We start from the raw sequence: 15817 nt of genomic DNA, 5'->3' as shown, positions 1-15817 counted from the left end.
CTGCCTTTAGCCCTGTGTGATTCAGGGCAAATTGCTTCACTTTTTACTTTCTTTCTTTGCCCATCTTGTCTCAGGAAATGTCTTTTCTCATTTCCTGTTTTATTCTGAGCATCCACATTGGACTTATATTACTTCCACACAAATGTCATATTTTCACCTATGCCTGGCCATTTGAACATACTGTTCCCTTTGGACAAAAAATTTTCTTTCTCACCTCTCCCCTCTTGCTTTATTTGGCTAGATCATATACATTCTTGCATTAAATTCTCCTCCTTTAGGAGAAATTTTTTTTTTTTTTGAGACAGAGTCTTGCTCTTTCGCCCAGACTGGAGTGCAGTGGAGCAATCTCGGCTCACTGGAACCTCCGTCTCCCGGGTTAAAGCTATTCTCCTGCCTCAGCCTCACCAGTATCTGGGATTATAGATGTGTGCCACCATGCCTGGCTAATTTTTATATTTTTAGTAGAGATGAGGTTTGACCATATTGGCCAGGCTGATCTTGAACTCCTGACCTCAAGTGATCCGCCTGCCTCGGCCTCCCAAAGTGCTGGGGTTACAGGTGTGAGCCACCGCACCCATCCCAGGAGAACTTTTCTAACCAATTCCCAGCAAAATGGTTTGTATCTCTATTATGCTTTCCCTTCACACCATCGTGATTTTTCAAACTTTTTGTTCCATTTACAGTTGCCCTACAGGCTGAGTTCCCAGAGGGGTTGATGAGATCTGATCTGTTTATTGACACATTCCCAATTCTTGGCACGTAGAGGAGGCTCGCAATAAGTGTTCTATACGTCGATGAAACAAAAATACTAGAGATAATAATGTTACTTAAAATTTGGGTAGCATTATTTCAGCAACTGCTGTTTTTTTACAGAATTTTTATTTGTTCCCGCAAAGCTGCTGAAGCTCAGAAGCTGATTCTATCACACTGTAAGATGCCTTTGGATAATTCTACAGTCCTCTTAAATGAGTCTTTAGAACTTGGCGAGTTTCACTAGATACCTTCAATCATCATTTTGAGCTCAAAGGTATGCTATCTTTGTTTTTTTCCCTTAATCATGGTGGGTTGGGATTTGCAGTGTCCTGGTAGATGCATAGGACAAGGAATTATAAAAATAATTGGGGAATGATCTGCTACGTGGCAGCTTTTATTTATCTTTAGAATTTTCATTCTTATGAGGAGGAAGAAAGTTATTCATTGGGAAAAATAATTGAAATCCAGATGTAAAGTATTTTAGCAATTCCTGAAATTTCTCAAAACTAGTGCTCTAAAGTAAGAATCATAACTTATCTTTTCCTGAGTTTAAGGAAGATGATTTGCAAATGACTGAAAGTCAAATAAGAATTATTTCCTGCCAGGCCTTAGGTATAAAGTATCAGTTGACTGAGGTAAAAGAAGAGCCAGACTGCAGCTCCTATTTACAAGCAGGCCTTCATTGGGGTCTGCACACCACCAGATTTATTCAGCCTGGTGCCTGCTTTGGTATGACTCATGAGCTAAGAGTAGTGTTTGCATTTGTAAATGGTTGAAAAAAAATCTCAAGAAGACTAACTTGTGACATGTGAAAGTTATATGAAATTTATTTTTTAGTGTTTATGAGTAAAGCTTTATTAGAACATTAGCCACTCTTATTTTTTAGGTCTTGTGTATGACTGCTTTTAGGCTATAGCAGCAGTTAAGTACAGTCATGCATTACGTGGTCAGTGATGGACCAAATATACAACAGTGGTCCCATGAGATTATAATGGAGCTGAAAAATTCCTATTGCCTGGTGACATCATGGCCATCAGGTCATCATGGCACAACCTGTTACTTTTCTATGTTAAGATATGTTTAGATACTCAAATACTTAACATTGTGTTACAGTTGCTTTGAGTATCCAGTACCATTACATGCTGTGCAGGTTTGTAACCTAGGAGCAATAGGCTATTCCATGTAGTGTAAGTGTGTAGTGGGCTATACCGTCTAGGTCTGTAAAATACAGTCTGTGATGTTGGCACAATGACAGATTGCCTGAGGATGCATTTCTCAGAATGTATCCCCATGACACATGTCTGTAGTTAAAGCAGAGACCCCAGCACTTTGGGAGGCTGAGGCGGGTGGATTACGAGGTCAGGAGATCGAGACTATCCTGGCTAACATGGTGAAAGCCCGTCTCTACTAAAAATACAAAAAATTAGCCAGGTGTGGTGGCGGGCACCTGTAGTCCCAGCTACTCCGGAGGCTGAGGCGGAAGAATGGCGTGAACCTAGGAGTTGGAGCTTGCAGTGAGCCGACATCATGCCACTGCACTCCAGCCTGGGCAACAGAGCGAGACTCCATCTCAAAAAAAAAAAAAAAAAAAAGTTTACCTGTATGGGCCTTTACAGAATAAGTTTAGCTGATCCTTTCTCTACATGGTTGGAGAAGTATTTATAGATTTGAGTGCTATGGTTTAAGAGATGAATTGGGGGGGGAATTAGAGATAGGAGTCTGTGCCAATTCTCAGTGACTTATATGTACTTTTTTCTTTTGTGGAAAGTATAACCCATATTCTAATTATATTGACCTGTGTTGTTTTAAAATAGCAAATCAGGGGAAATGGATTCTTTTATTATTTTTATTCTAAAATGAGTATGTGGGAATATGTAAAAAGAAAATTAGTATGCTACTCTGTTTTTAACCAAGTTTTAATGTTACTGTAATACCTTACATACCTAATATCTTAAGTACTTAAAAGATTAGTTGATGACTGACTCAGTGTAACAAAAGTAGTTCATTGGAGATGAAAGTACACTGTCGCTTTGGAGTCAATGGATAGGCCTAAAAGATATGGTTAAGGAACTCTTTTGTAATCAGACACAGGCAGGTTAAGTACTGTATTAGGAGATAGAAGACCATAATTTTAGTGTTTACCTTCTTTGTCCCTTGAGAATACTTAGTTGTGTGACTCGGGGCACATTTACCACTCTGAATCTAATTGCTTCATTTCCAAATTAGGGAAAACTAATACCTTTCCTGTCTGAAAACAGGAGTCTTTGGTGGTTTGCTAAATTACAAGTTTCCTAAGAGTAGATACTGTGCCTTTTTAGCTCACCACTGGATTCCCCAACTCTACAGTTAGCATAGGCCGGGCACATAGTTGGCACACAGTAAGTGTCCAGTGAAAGAACAAGGTATGTGCCAGTTCCAATAACTATTATATCTGTGCATGATCAAAGTAATTCCCCTTTCTTTAAAGGTTTGCTTATTGAGACTGAATGTTTTTGTTAACTGGAGGAGAGGATTTTGATGAAAATAGTAATTTTCTGTAGATCCTTTTTTAAAAAGTTATTTTATTTATTTTAATTTTTGAGACAGAGTCTTGCTCTGTCACCCAGGCTGGAGCGCAGTGGTGCTATCTTGGCTTACTACAACCTCCACCTCCTGGGTTCAAGTGATTCTTGTGCCTCAAACTCCTGAGTGGCTGGGACTACAAGTGTGCACCACCATGCCTGGCTAATTTTTGTATTTTTAGTAGAGATGGGGTTTTGCCATGTTGGGCAGGCTGGTCTCAAACTCCTGATCTCAGATGTTCCCCCCACCTCAGCCTTCCAAAGTGTTGGAATTACAGATGTGAGCCGTCACACCTGGCTCCCCCCCAGTCCCCCCCCCCTTTTTTTTTTGAGACACGATCTTGCTCTGTCACCCACACCGGAGTGCAGTGGCATGATCTCAGTTCACTGCACCTCCCAGGCTCAAGCTATCCTCCCACCTTAGCCTCCTGAGTAGCTGAGACTATAGGTGTATACCACCATGCCCAGCTAATTTTGTTTATTTTTTGTAGAGATGACGTCTTACTATGTTGCTTAGGCTGGTCTAGAACTCCCAGACTTAAGTGGTCCTTCTGCCTCAGTCTCCCAAAGTGCTGGGATTACAAGTGTGAGCCACCATGCCCGACCCAGATCCATTTTCTACAGATACCAATCAAATCATTGGCCAGATTTATTTGTATAAATTGATTATATATTGCTATTTAATAGAATATAAACCTCTAATCTGAGAATTGCTGATCTCAAAGAAACCTAGAAACCTCCTCATTATAAAGCTATATACTATAGGCCGGGTGTGGTGGCTCACGCCTGTGATCCCAGCACTTTGTGAGGCTGAGGTGGGTGGATCACCTGTGGTCAGGAGATTGAGACCAGCCTGGCCAGCATGGTGAAACCCCATCTTTACTAAAAATACAAAAATTTAGGCAGGTGTGATGGCGGGAGCCTGTAATCCTAGCTACTTGGGAGGCTGAGGCAGAGAATTGCTTGAACCTGGAAGGCAGAGTTTATAGTGAGCCAAGATTGATCGCACCAGCCTGAACAGAGCGAGACTCCATCTCAAAAAAACAAAAAATAAATAAAATATAAAATAAAATAAAGACTATATGCTAAAAAGTCACTCTTGAGTAGGAAGATTTATGTATTTTTTATCTAAGTCTTATGAACTTTACGCAGCTCTTCCACTGAACCTCTTTTTTAAATGGAACTTCCCTATATAGTTTTTTGTAAGAATTCAACTTTCATAATCTTATCTTGCAGGAAACCATGTAAAGAAAAAATTGTTTAAAAGGTATTTAGCAGAAGCCGGGTATGTTGGTATGCACCTGTAGTCCCAGCTACCCAGGAGGCTGAGGCAGGAAGATCATTTGAACCTAGGAGTTCAAGAGCAGCCTGGGCAACATAGTGAGGCCCTGTCTCAAAAAAACAAAACAAAAAATATTTATTGAAAGAAAAATGTTTCAGCTTGAAGTCTGGGTAGACATGACAGCTAAATACAGTACATGACCCTGGATTGGATTCTGTACTAGAAGAGGGAAAAAGTCTTGGAGGGCAGTTTTTGCTCAACTAAAATAAAGAGAGAAAATAGGCATTACATTAAGATATTGTATTACTGTTAAGTTTCCTGAAGTTGGTAATTATACTGTAGATATTTAAGAGAATATCCTTGTTCTTGGGAGGTATAGTTGAAGTATTTAGAGGTAAAACGGTATGAGATGTGTGTTTTACTTTCAAATGATTCAGAAAATATGTTTATGTATGATATGGAAAATAATGCAAAATATTGACAAATTGGTCAACAGGATTGTTGTTGACAGTTGGTCAAATCAGGATAAAGGATATGTAGAAGCTCTTTGAGCTATTCTTACAACTTTTCTGCATGTTTGAATGATTTCCAAGTATAAAGTTTAAGAAACATGTTTAGCAGCTGTGTATAAAACTGGAAATTGCATCCAGTTACTTTAAAAAATTTTTTTTATTTATTATTTTGAGATAAGGTCTTGTTCTGTCACCCAGTCTGGAGTGCAGTGGTGCAGTCACTGCTCGTTGCAGCCTGGACTTCCAGGGCTCGGTTGATCCTCCTGCCTCAGCTTCCCAAGTAGCTGAGACCTTAGGCACTTGCCACAACACCCAGCTAATTTTTGTATTTTTAGTAGATACGGGTTTCGCCGTGTTGCCCAGGCTGGTCTCGAATTCATGAGCTCTAATGATCTGCCTGCCTCCGCCTCCCAAAGTGCAGGGATTACAGGTGTGAGCCACCTTGCCTAGCTACTGTTACTTTTAAATTAACATTTATTTCCGTTAAAAATATACTTACAGTATTGTAATAGGTTTAAAAAATATAGCCCTCCCCCCTTTTTTTTTCAAACTGCTTTTACATATACTTTGTTTACAAGATGATACTGTTATTGAAAAGAATTTTTTTTGTTGGGTGGCATATCATTATGTGATCACAAGTATAAATATTCTTTGTTCCGTGATTTTTTTTTTTGGGCCGAGGGAGGATGGGGACAGAGTCTTGCTCTGTCACCCAGGCTGGATTGCATTGGTGGTGTCTCGGCTCACTGCAACCTCTGCCTCCCGGGTTCAAGCAATTCTCCCACCTCCACCTTCCAGGTAGCTGGGACTACAGGTGTGTGCCATCATACCCAGCTAATTTTTGTATTTTTAGTAAAGACAGGGATTTCCTATGTTGACCAGGCTGGTCTCGAACTCCTGACTTCATGATCCGCCTGCCTTGGCTTCCCAAAGTGCTGGGATTACAGGCATGAGCCATTGCACCCAGCCTGTTCTGCAATTCTTTGCTAGATTTAATTGTTTTATAAAATAGGTTTAATTATTTTATAGTAATATGGTGATGAAATGAAATACAACTTTGCAAATGTAAAAAATGCAATGCAAAGATGAATTCTTTCTGTTAGCAGTATTTTTCCTGATTATCTCAGTTATTTTAATTGTAGGGTCATAGTTAAATACCAGTAAGTATAATTTAGAATTTAAAAAATTCTTGAGTAACATTTACTAAGTTTTTATTGATCCTGTACTTTAATATATTCAGTTCAGATTCATTAAAAATTGATTTTGTTCTCAACTCCATAAAAATGCTTTGTTTAAAAGTAGATCTGGTTTTGCTACCATATATTTATTATATTTTGAAGGAAATTCAAGAATAAGGGTCTGTTACATGTGTTTCTTAGAATGGTATTAATAATTACAGACATTTTTGAGTGTTTGAGGCATTATATTCCAAACACTTTACATTTAATATTTATTTAATTCTTATAACACCCTTATTCTGATACATTGCCTTGATTTGCTGAATGTTTTCAATTCAATTAAAACTAAACTTAGGTGTGAAGCCTCAAGTTGTGTGTTTTTTTTGTTGATGTTATTTTTTAACCTCTTTTTGCCAAATAGAAGCTGTGGAAACTAGTGATCTGGAATGTAATAAAGAAAAATCGATCATTTATAATCACACTAAGAAGTACCTGTAGTGTTAGAATTTTCTAGTTTGTGAATATTGGATAACTGTAGCTTCAAGCTAGACTTTCTGTTGACCTCTGTTATGGGAAGGATCCACATACCAAGACAATTCCTCAGTAAACTGTGTTAAGAAAGAACGTGAACATGACTTTTAGTACCCACAAAGAGGCAGGCAGATGTAGAACTTACTAGACTTTTTAATTTCATAGACAAATAAAATAACAAAATTAAATTTAAAAAATCAAGGGACTGACATGGTATCACTAACTTGTTTTTACTCTTTCATCAAATTATAACACACATATTATAAAGTGCATAAATCCTGAGTGTCATTTTGATGAATTTTTATGAAGTCAACACCCGTTTAACCAATATCAAGAATAAGATATAGGACATTTTCATCAACCAAGGAGCCTCCTTCATGCCCCTTAACAGTTATTACACACTCCCGAAGGTAACTATTACGTGACTCATTCAGTATTCATTAGTATTGTCTATTTTTGAATTCTGTGCCTAGCCTTTTAAAATCTTTGTTTATGACTCATCCATGTTGATGCATGTATCAGTGGTTCGTCTTTTGTTGCTGTGAAGTACTTCATTGTGTGGATATGTCAGTATTTATTCTACTGTGATGAACATTTGGGGTGTTTCTAGGATTGGCTGTTATGAAGAATACTTCTGTGAACATTCTTGAGCATGTCTTTTGGTCCACATGTGTACACGTTTCTGTTGAGTAAACACCTAAGAGTGAAATTGCTGAGTCTTAAGGTATCTGGATATTTAGCTTTAGGAGATTATCCTAGTTTTCCAAAAGTAGTTAAATTAATTTATATTCCTATCAGCAGTGTACAAAGAGTTCTCATTGTTCCACATCCTCACCAACACTTGAAATTATTAGTGTTTTTAATTTTAGCTCTTATGGAGCATGTGTAGTAAAGGTCTATTGTAGTTTTAATTCATAATTCCCTGATCATTTAAAAGGCTTAGAATATTTTCAGATGCCTGTGGACCATTTGAATATCCTCTTTTGGGATATGACTGTTTATGTGTTTTGCTGATTTTTCTGTTGAGTTTGTTGTCTTGATTACCCCAGAAACAGATAATTTCAGTTGTTCAGTTGTATTGAAGATATCTTTCCTAGTCTTTGACTTGCTTCTTCACTCTTAATAGTTTATCTTGATTAAGATAATTTCTTAATTTTAATGAAGTCCATTTTATCAAATTTTTTTATGGTTAGTGCTTCTTACGTTTCATTTAAGAAATCTTTGTGGCCAGGCTTAGTGGCTCATGCCTGTAATCCCAGCACTTTGGGAGGCCAAGGCAGGCAGCTCACGAGGTCAGGAGATCGTGACAATCCTGGCTAACATGGTGAAACCCTGTCTCTACTAAAAATACAAATAATTAGCCAGGTGTGGTGGTGGGGGCCTGTAGTCCCAGCTACTCGGGAGGCTGAGGCAGGAGAATGGCGTGAACCCGGGAGGTGGAGCTGGCAGTGAGCTGAGACCGTGCCACTGCACTCTAGCCTGGGTGACAGAGTGAGACTCCGTCTCAAAAAAAAAAAAAAAGGAAATTTTTGCCTACCCTAAAGCCAAGAAGATGTTATCTGTGTTTTCTTCTATAAACTTGACTGTTAAAACTATTGCATTTAGGTTTATGTATGATATATGTAAGCCTCATATTATTTTCCGTGTGAAAGTCCAGTTGTTCCAGTAGTATTTATTGAAAAGACCATCCTTTCTCTATTGTAATGCAGTAATACTTTTGTTGTAATTCAAGGGACTGTTTATTCATGGATTTATTTTTGGACTCTGTTCTGTTGGTCTGTCTGTTGTGCCATTGCCATACTCTTTTAATTACTGTAGCTTTATAATAAGTCATGATATCTGATAGTTTAAATCCTCTAATTTGTTCTTCAGAATTACTTTGGCTTTTGTGGTCCTTTGAATTTCAATAAAAATTCTACACTCAGCTTATAAGCAGTCTTCCTCACCACCCACCACAAACTGATTGGATTTTGTCTAGCTTAGTGTAGAATTTATAAATCAATTTGGAGATATTGGATGTTTTTCAATGTTGAGACTTCCAGTCAATTGAGAGGTTGTATGCCTTCTTATATTTAGACTTTTATAGTTTCTCTTAGGGTGTTTTGTTATTTTGCATGTAAAGAAAGGTCTTAGCTGTCTTTTGTTGACTTCTTAAGGTATGATAATGATATCGTAGTTATGTTTTATAAAGCTCTTGTAATTTATACAAATATACTGGACTATTTACAGATGGAATGATACAGTACTTGGGATTTGCTTCAAATAATCCAAAAGAATGGAGAGGAAGGGAAGGAGCAAAATAGGTGAAACAAGATTGATTAGCCATGAGTTGATAATTGTGGAAACTGGGTGATGGGTATATAGGATTAATTATATTATTCTTCTTACTTTGTGTATATTTGTAATTTCCTATAAAAATAGGTTTTAAAAAGTGTAATGTGACTAGTCTAAAGGTAATGGGTTATTTCATTTGATTGTTCACAGTCAGTTACAGATTGAACTCCTTGTTCTACTCTTCCCCCCTCATCTCACTACTGCGTTTGACTAATTAAAAAAAAAAAAAAAAAAAAAAAATATATATATATATATATATATGCCAGGCATGGTGGCTCATGCATGTAGTCCCGGCTCCTTGGAAGGCTGAGGCAGGAGGGTTACTTGAGCCTAGGAGTTTGAGGTTGCAGTGAGCTGTGATTATGCCACTATACTCCAACCTGGGTGACAGAGTGAGATCCTGTCTCTTAAAAAAAAAAAGAAATTTTAATATAAATGAATACTAAAAAGTGTAATGATTATAGTAGATTGAGATATACAAATATATAAGAATTCAAGAATTCATAATTCTTTAAAAATCCCTCATAGACACCAATTTATTATTCTGAAAATAATTGGTAGGTGAAAGGAAAAAGTCAACCATTTATTAATCTTTTTCTGTACAGATTATATTCCAGGACTGCCAAATAGTCAAGAGGGAAAGCATATCTTCAGAAGAATTGTAGCTATTAAGAAACGTTGGAGTTCAGGTGTGGTGGTCCATGCCTATAATCTCAACACTTTGGGAGGCTGAGGCGGGAGGATTGCTTGAGCTTGGTAGTTTGAGATCAGCCTGGGCAACATAGCAAGACCTCGTCTCTTCTAAAAACACAAAAATTAGCCCTACGCATGGTGGTACGTGCCTGTAGTCTCAGCTGCTGAGGAGGCTGAGGCAGGAGGATCACTTGAACCCAGGAGATCGAGGCTGCAGTGAGCTGAGGTTGTGCCACTGCACTCCAGCCTGGGTGACAGAAGAAGACTCTGTCTCAAAAACAAGCACAAAAACAGACAAACAAACAGAAACACTGGAGAATGATTGGCTTACAAACTCACCACAGTGCATACTCCTAATGAAATAATGATTCTAGATAACAATTAGTCGTGACTAGTAAAGCCATTAGGTGAAATTTAATTGGGAAATGGATGAAACATACTGGATAGCCAGAAGTGGAGTAAGCCTCTCTGATTAGAACTTACAACCCTGGTTAGGCCAGTGCTATGGCTCACACCTTTAATCCCAGCAATTTGGGAGGTCAGGGCAGGAGGGTTGCTTGAGCCCAGGAGTTAGAGACCAGCCTGGACAACATAATAAGATCTTGTCTCTGCAAAAAATTAAAAAGTTAAAAATTAACAGGACATGATGGTGTGTCCCTGTAATCCCAGCTACATGGGAGGCTGAGGCAGGGAATTGCTTGAGCCCCGGAGGTCGAGGCCACAGGGAGCTGTGTTCACACCACTGCACTACAGCCTTGGTGAGAGAGTGAGGCCCTATCTGAAAACAACCCCTCTCCCCACCTGCCAAACAAAACAACAGCAACAACAAAAATCCTCTAGGTAGAAACAAAAACAATTATCTGAAGACTTTCAAAAGTAAACAGTAATAGACAAACTGAGAAGGGAAGTGAAAACCTGTATAGCTTGTATAGTGCTTAGCTTACCATTTTTTTTCTTTTTGTTATCCAGCTTTAACCAAATGGTAAGCTGGGTTGTAGAAGTACATACCGAGTGCAGCAGTTAGCAAAAACTCCAAGAGAAACCCTGTATTTCTAGTCATAGGACAAGGAAAGGTCTCCCCTTTTTTCCCCTCTCCCAGCCCTGTCTTGAGACCATCTCCATTTGTAAAATTACATTGCCATAGTGGTACATGCACTTAAAATCCCAAAAAGAAAGCCATCTCTCTGGCCAGAGGAATTGGGAAAGAGAACTCTGGAAGCTGGAGCATGCTTTGGAAATCTGAGAGAGAAGAGAAATAATATGGGAGGAGATTCCCTAATTGTGTGTATGAACGCACAAAGATCCTACCGCATTCATGAGCTACATGTACATGGAACAGAGCCAAAGAAACATAGCAAAGACCTAGAGAGCTGAACTACGTCATAAACCACTGCTCAAATCCCAGAGTTGCCCCTGAGAGATGCATGCGGAGGATATATTCAAGCAGCATAGTGAAGGCTTTGAAAACTGAAGAAATGATCGGTACTGTGGCCTGTTAGGAACAGGCATAGTGAAGGCTTTGAAAACTGAAGAAATGATTGGTACTGTGGCCTGTTAGGAACCAGGCCGCATAGCAGGAGGTAAGTGACTGGTGAATGAGCGTTAACGCCTGAGCTCCACCTCCTGTCATAATCAGTAGCAGCATTAGATTCTCATAGGAGCGTGAACCCTGCAGTGAACTGTGAGTGCAAGGGATCTAGGTTGTATGCTCCTTATAAGAATCTTACTTAACAAGCCTGATGATCTGAGGTGGAACAGTTTTGTCCAGAAACCATCCCCTCTGTCCATAGAAAATGTGTATTGCATGAAACCAGTCCCTGGTGCTAAAAAGGTTGAGGACTGCTGCTTTAGAGGATGTTAGTAGAACCTAGAATCTCATAACTTAATATCTGGAATGTCCAGGATATAATCCAAAATTACTTGACACACAAAGAAACAGTAAAATCTGACCATTTTTAAAGGGAAAAGAACATAAGCAGATGACAACTCTGAGATGATGCAGATGATGGAATTATCAGAAAAAAGCCTTAAAGTACTCATGCTCATGAGGTGAAAGTGAACACTTCTGAAATGAGTGGGAAAATAGTTCTCTGAAAAATAAAAACCATATGAAATAATCAAATGGAAAATTCAGAGCCGAAAAATACAATATATGAAATATAGATGTACTGCATGGGCTCAATAACAGAATGGAGATGACAGAAGAGTCAGTGAGCCTAAAGATGAATCAGTAGAAATCTCATCAGATCTTGTGTCTTCTGTATCAAGAGTATATATGTCTGTTCTATAATACACTTGTTATGTCCATGTTGGATTCTGTGAAACCTGGTCACCGGCCTTCTGGCTGGTGGATTCTTGTACTATCTACATGTCCTCATTTATCCTATATTTACGTGATGCACTTACGTGACCTACTTACGTGATGCAAAGACCTGTGCAGTTTGAGCCCCATTTCCCCTGCCGCTCCACAGATTGAGATACCATCTTGGCCTGCCATTTTCCCAGACCTTGTCATTTTAGGGCAAGGATCAAACAGTCAGTGGGTTAAAATAATAATAATAAGGAACTAAACAGATCAATTTTTTAAATTTGAATGCTTTGAAAGTAAATAGGGACAGAAAGATAAGCAGAAACAGGTAACATGTATAAATTATATATTGCAAAACCTTCAGGTTCAAAGGGAGTACATTTTTTCCTAAACATAAACTTAGATATTATGGTTATTTTAGTGAGGAAGACATGCTTTATGGTAGTTTTTTTTCCCTGAATTATATGTAGTTCAGGATGCATCTAAACTTCTTTGAAATACTTTTCAGATGATTTTGCATTTGCTTGGCCTACTTTGCTACACAAAAGCAACTGGCAGTTTACCCGAGTTTTAATAAGTCAAAACAACTATCTTTTCAGTGAAAGGATTACTGCACAAAGAGGAATACTTGTGGCCTTGAAATTTGATGCATTTTTTGGTGGTGTTTTAAGTGGCTCTGGTGACCTCATAGATGTAGTGCATAATACGTCAAACATTGTCTTTATATTTATACGTATTAGTTGTAATTAAATATCTCATGAGTTAGCTCTAAGCCTAGTATTGTCATACTACTACTTAATAATCGTATTTCCTAAGAGGTCCCTAGAGGATTTATAGTACTAATGAAATTCTGTACTTTTTTTAGGTTGATAAAATTCTGTATCTCCCTTTTTTTTTTTTCTGGAGATCCATCTCAGAAATCTACATACATTTGCCCTGTTAAAAAATAGACTTCTACAATAAACATACGTGTGCATGTGTCTTTATAGCAGCAAGATTTATAATCCTTTGGGTATATACCCAGTAATGGGATCGCTGGGTCATATGGTACATCTAGTTCCTTGAGGAATCGCCATACTGTTTTCCATAATGGTTGAACTAGTTTACAATCCCACCAACAGTGTAAAAGTGTTCCTGTTTCTCCACATCCTCTCCAGCACCTGTTGTTTCCTGACTTTTTAAAGACTTGGAATCAACCCAAATGTCCATCAGTGACAGACTGGATTAAGAAAATGTGGCACATATACACCATGGAATACTATGCAGCTATAAAAAAGGATGAGTTTGTGTCCTTTGTAGGGACATGGATGCAGCTGGAAACCATCATTCTTAGCAAACTATCACAAGAACAGAAAACCAAACACCGCATGTTCTCACTCATAGGTGGGAACTGAACAATGAGATCACTTGGACTCGGGAAGGGGAACATCACACACCGGGGCCTATCATGGGGACGGGGGAGGGGGGAGGGATTGCATTGGGAGTTATACCTGATGTAAATGACGAGTTGATGGGTGCTGACGAGTTGATGGGTGCAGCACAGCAACATGGCACAAGTATACATATGTAACAAACCTGCACGTTATGCACATGTACCCTAGAACTTAAAGTATAATAATAATAAAAAATAAATTAAAAAAAAATAGACTTCTACAAAGTCTGGGGTTTAATTCATCTTTTTTGGACATCTGTTTAGTGCATATAAATTATATCATATTTGTTTATGGTGTAACAATTTTCCAAAAGGGGAAATATGCCGTAGTGTTCATTTGGACATTGACAGATTTTTCCGTTCAGAAGAATATGCTTAGAGCCTGTTGCTACCATATAGCAATAAAGTTAAAATAGTTACAGTTGAACTCATGCAGCCTGAATTGTCATACACATTATTTTCCAATTCCCTTTAAGAAATATGAAAGGATAAGATAGTTTAGAAGTTAGGAACTACTGGCATAGTACTGTAGTCTTTTATCTATTAATAGATCAGATTATCCTTTGATGTTTCATCTTTTCCCCCAAAAAAATTTGATTTTGTCTTTGCCAAACAGAGACTTCTTGGTCCATGGTACATGGTAGGCAGAATACTGCCCCCTCAGAGAGATTCATATCCTGATTCCTGGAACCTGCCACTATGTTAGGGTACGTGGCAAGGAATAATTAAGGTTGCTAATCAGTTAACCATAAAATATGGAGGTTATCTTAGATTATCTGTGTGGGCTTAATGTAATAAGGGAAGAAAGAGGCGGAAGAAATGGCAGCCTGAGAAGGACTTGGCCTCCTGCTGGTTTGAAGATGGGGTAGAGGGAACTATGAGCTAAAGAATATGGGTGGCTTCTAAAGCTTGAAAAGGCAAGGAAACATTTTCTGCTAGAGCTTCCAGGAGGGAATTCAGCCCTGCCAACACGTTGATTTTAGCCCGGTGAGACCTGTATTGGGCTCTCACCCACAGAACTGTAAGATAGTGAGTTTGTGTTGTTTTAATCCATTAACTTTGTGATAATTTTTAGAGAGGCCAAAGGAAACACATAGTACCTCTTCAGTTTTTCACTAATAACATAAAGTTTATATTGTGATTAGTTGAATCCTGATGTGAATGACAATATGATTTTCTGTGAAGGTCAGTTCCAGTTTATTGTATTAAGACATTTATGTTGATAATATGTTGGGTACTGATGGACAAACCTTTGTTTTACATAGAGGTCTTTATTTTCTACTATCTAGGAATGGTGACGTGATTCCTTATTATTGTAGCTGGAGAATAAGGAGTCTGTGTACAGTAAGGTAGAATGGGAAATGAGGAAGGAGAAATATACTAAAGCTAGAAAGGAAAATTGGTGTCTTGGAATGTGATAAATAATCTTCAGAAGCCTTGGAGCCCTGAACAAGTTTTTCATTATTTGCGTTATATGTGTTTGTGTTAGTAAATACTGTAAATCAGAGTTTTAAAAAGTTTTTATAGTCAGCACAACTTGAACTATATTAGAGTGGTAAGCAATCATCACATTTTGCCACAGAATAGCTTATCAATATGATAAGTGTATAAAGGACTCAGTGGTAAGGAAGGCTAGAGTTTAGAGAAACATGAAAAAGAATGAAGCATTTCTCATAGAAGATAATTAACAACCTAACCAATCATTGACTGTCACTATATTTAGTCTTCCCTATCATATCAAATAAACTTGCTTTACTCCCTTGTGCCTTTACTAGGAAGAGAAACTGAGGGTCCAACAAAGATTATGAGCTGACACAGTCTTTTTTTTTTTTTTTTTTTTAAAGACCAAGCATAAATAAGTTAGAGCTATATTGTCAGTTTTTTTTTTTTTTTTTTTTTTTTGAGATGGCCTCTCACTCTGTCGCCCAGGATGAAGTGCGGTGGAGCAATCTTGGCTCACTGCAACCTCCGCCTCCTGGGTTCAAGCAGTTCTCCTGCCTCAGCCTCCCAAGTAGCTGGGATTACAGGCGCCTGCTACCACGCCCGGCTAATTTTTGTATTTTTAGTAGAGACGGGGTTTCACCATGTTGGCCAGGCTGGTCTTGAGCTCCTGACCTCAGGTGATCCACCCGCCTCGACCTCCTAAAGTGCTGGGATTACAGGTGTGAGCCACTGCGCCCAGCAGTTTTTTTTTTTTTTTTTTTTTTTCTTGTGTTTGTTTTTTGCATCAAGT

General features: G+C 38.3%; 1 protein-coding gene across 14 annotated transcripts in view; it reads left to right on the top strand.

Moving 5' to 3' along the window:
• The window catches only part of CLOCK (clock circadian regulator), a 121171-nt gene that overhangs the window by 35198 nt on the left and 70156 nt on the right, over positions 1-15817 (top strand). For 13 of the 14 annotated variants that reach the window (XM_050790561.1, XM_050790554.1, XM_050790551.1 and 10 more), the window contains one exon: positions 874-1027. The exons of the other annotated variant lie outside the window; for it this stretch is intronic. The gene's annotated coding sequence lies outside the window, so the exon portion shown is untranslated. The remainder of the gene's footprint in view (positions 1-873; positions 1028-15817) is intronic. 14 annotated transcript variants of the gene reach the window in all.

This window comes from Macaca thibetana, chromosome 5 (assembly GCF_024542745.1).
Source record: "Macaca thibetana thibetana isolate TM-01 chromosome 5, ASM2454274v1, whole genome shotgun sequence".
In the NCBI taxonomy this organism is placed as follows: Eukaryota; Metazoa; Chordata; class Mammalia; order Primates; family Cercopithecidae; genus Macaca; species Macaca thibetana.
The sequence above is the reverse complement of the archived record's forward strand: the minus strand, read 5'-3'. Positions and strand labels throughout refer to the sequence as shown.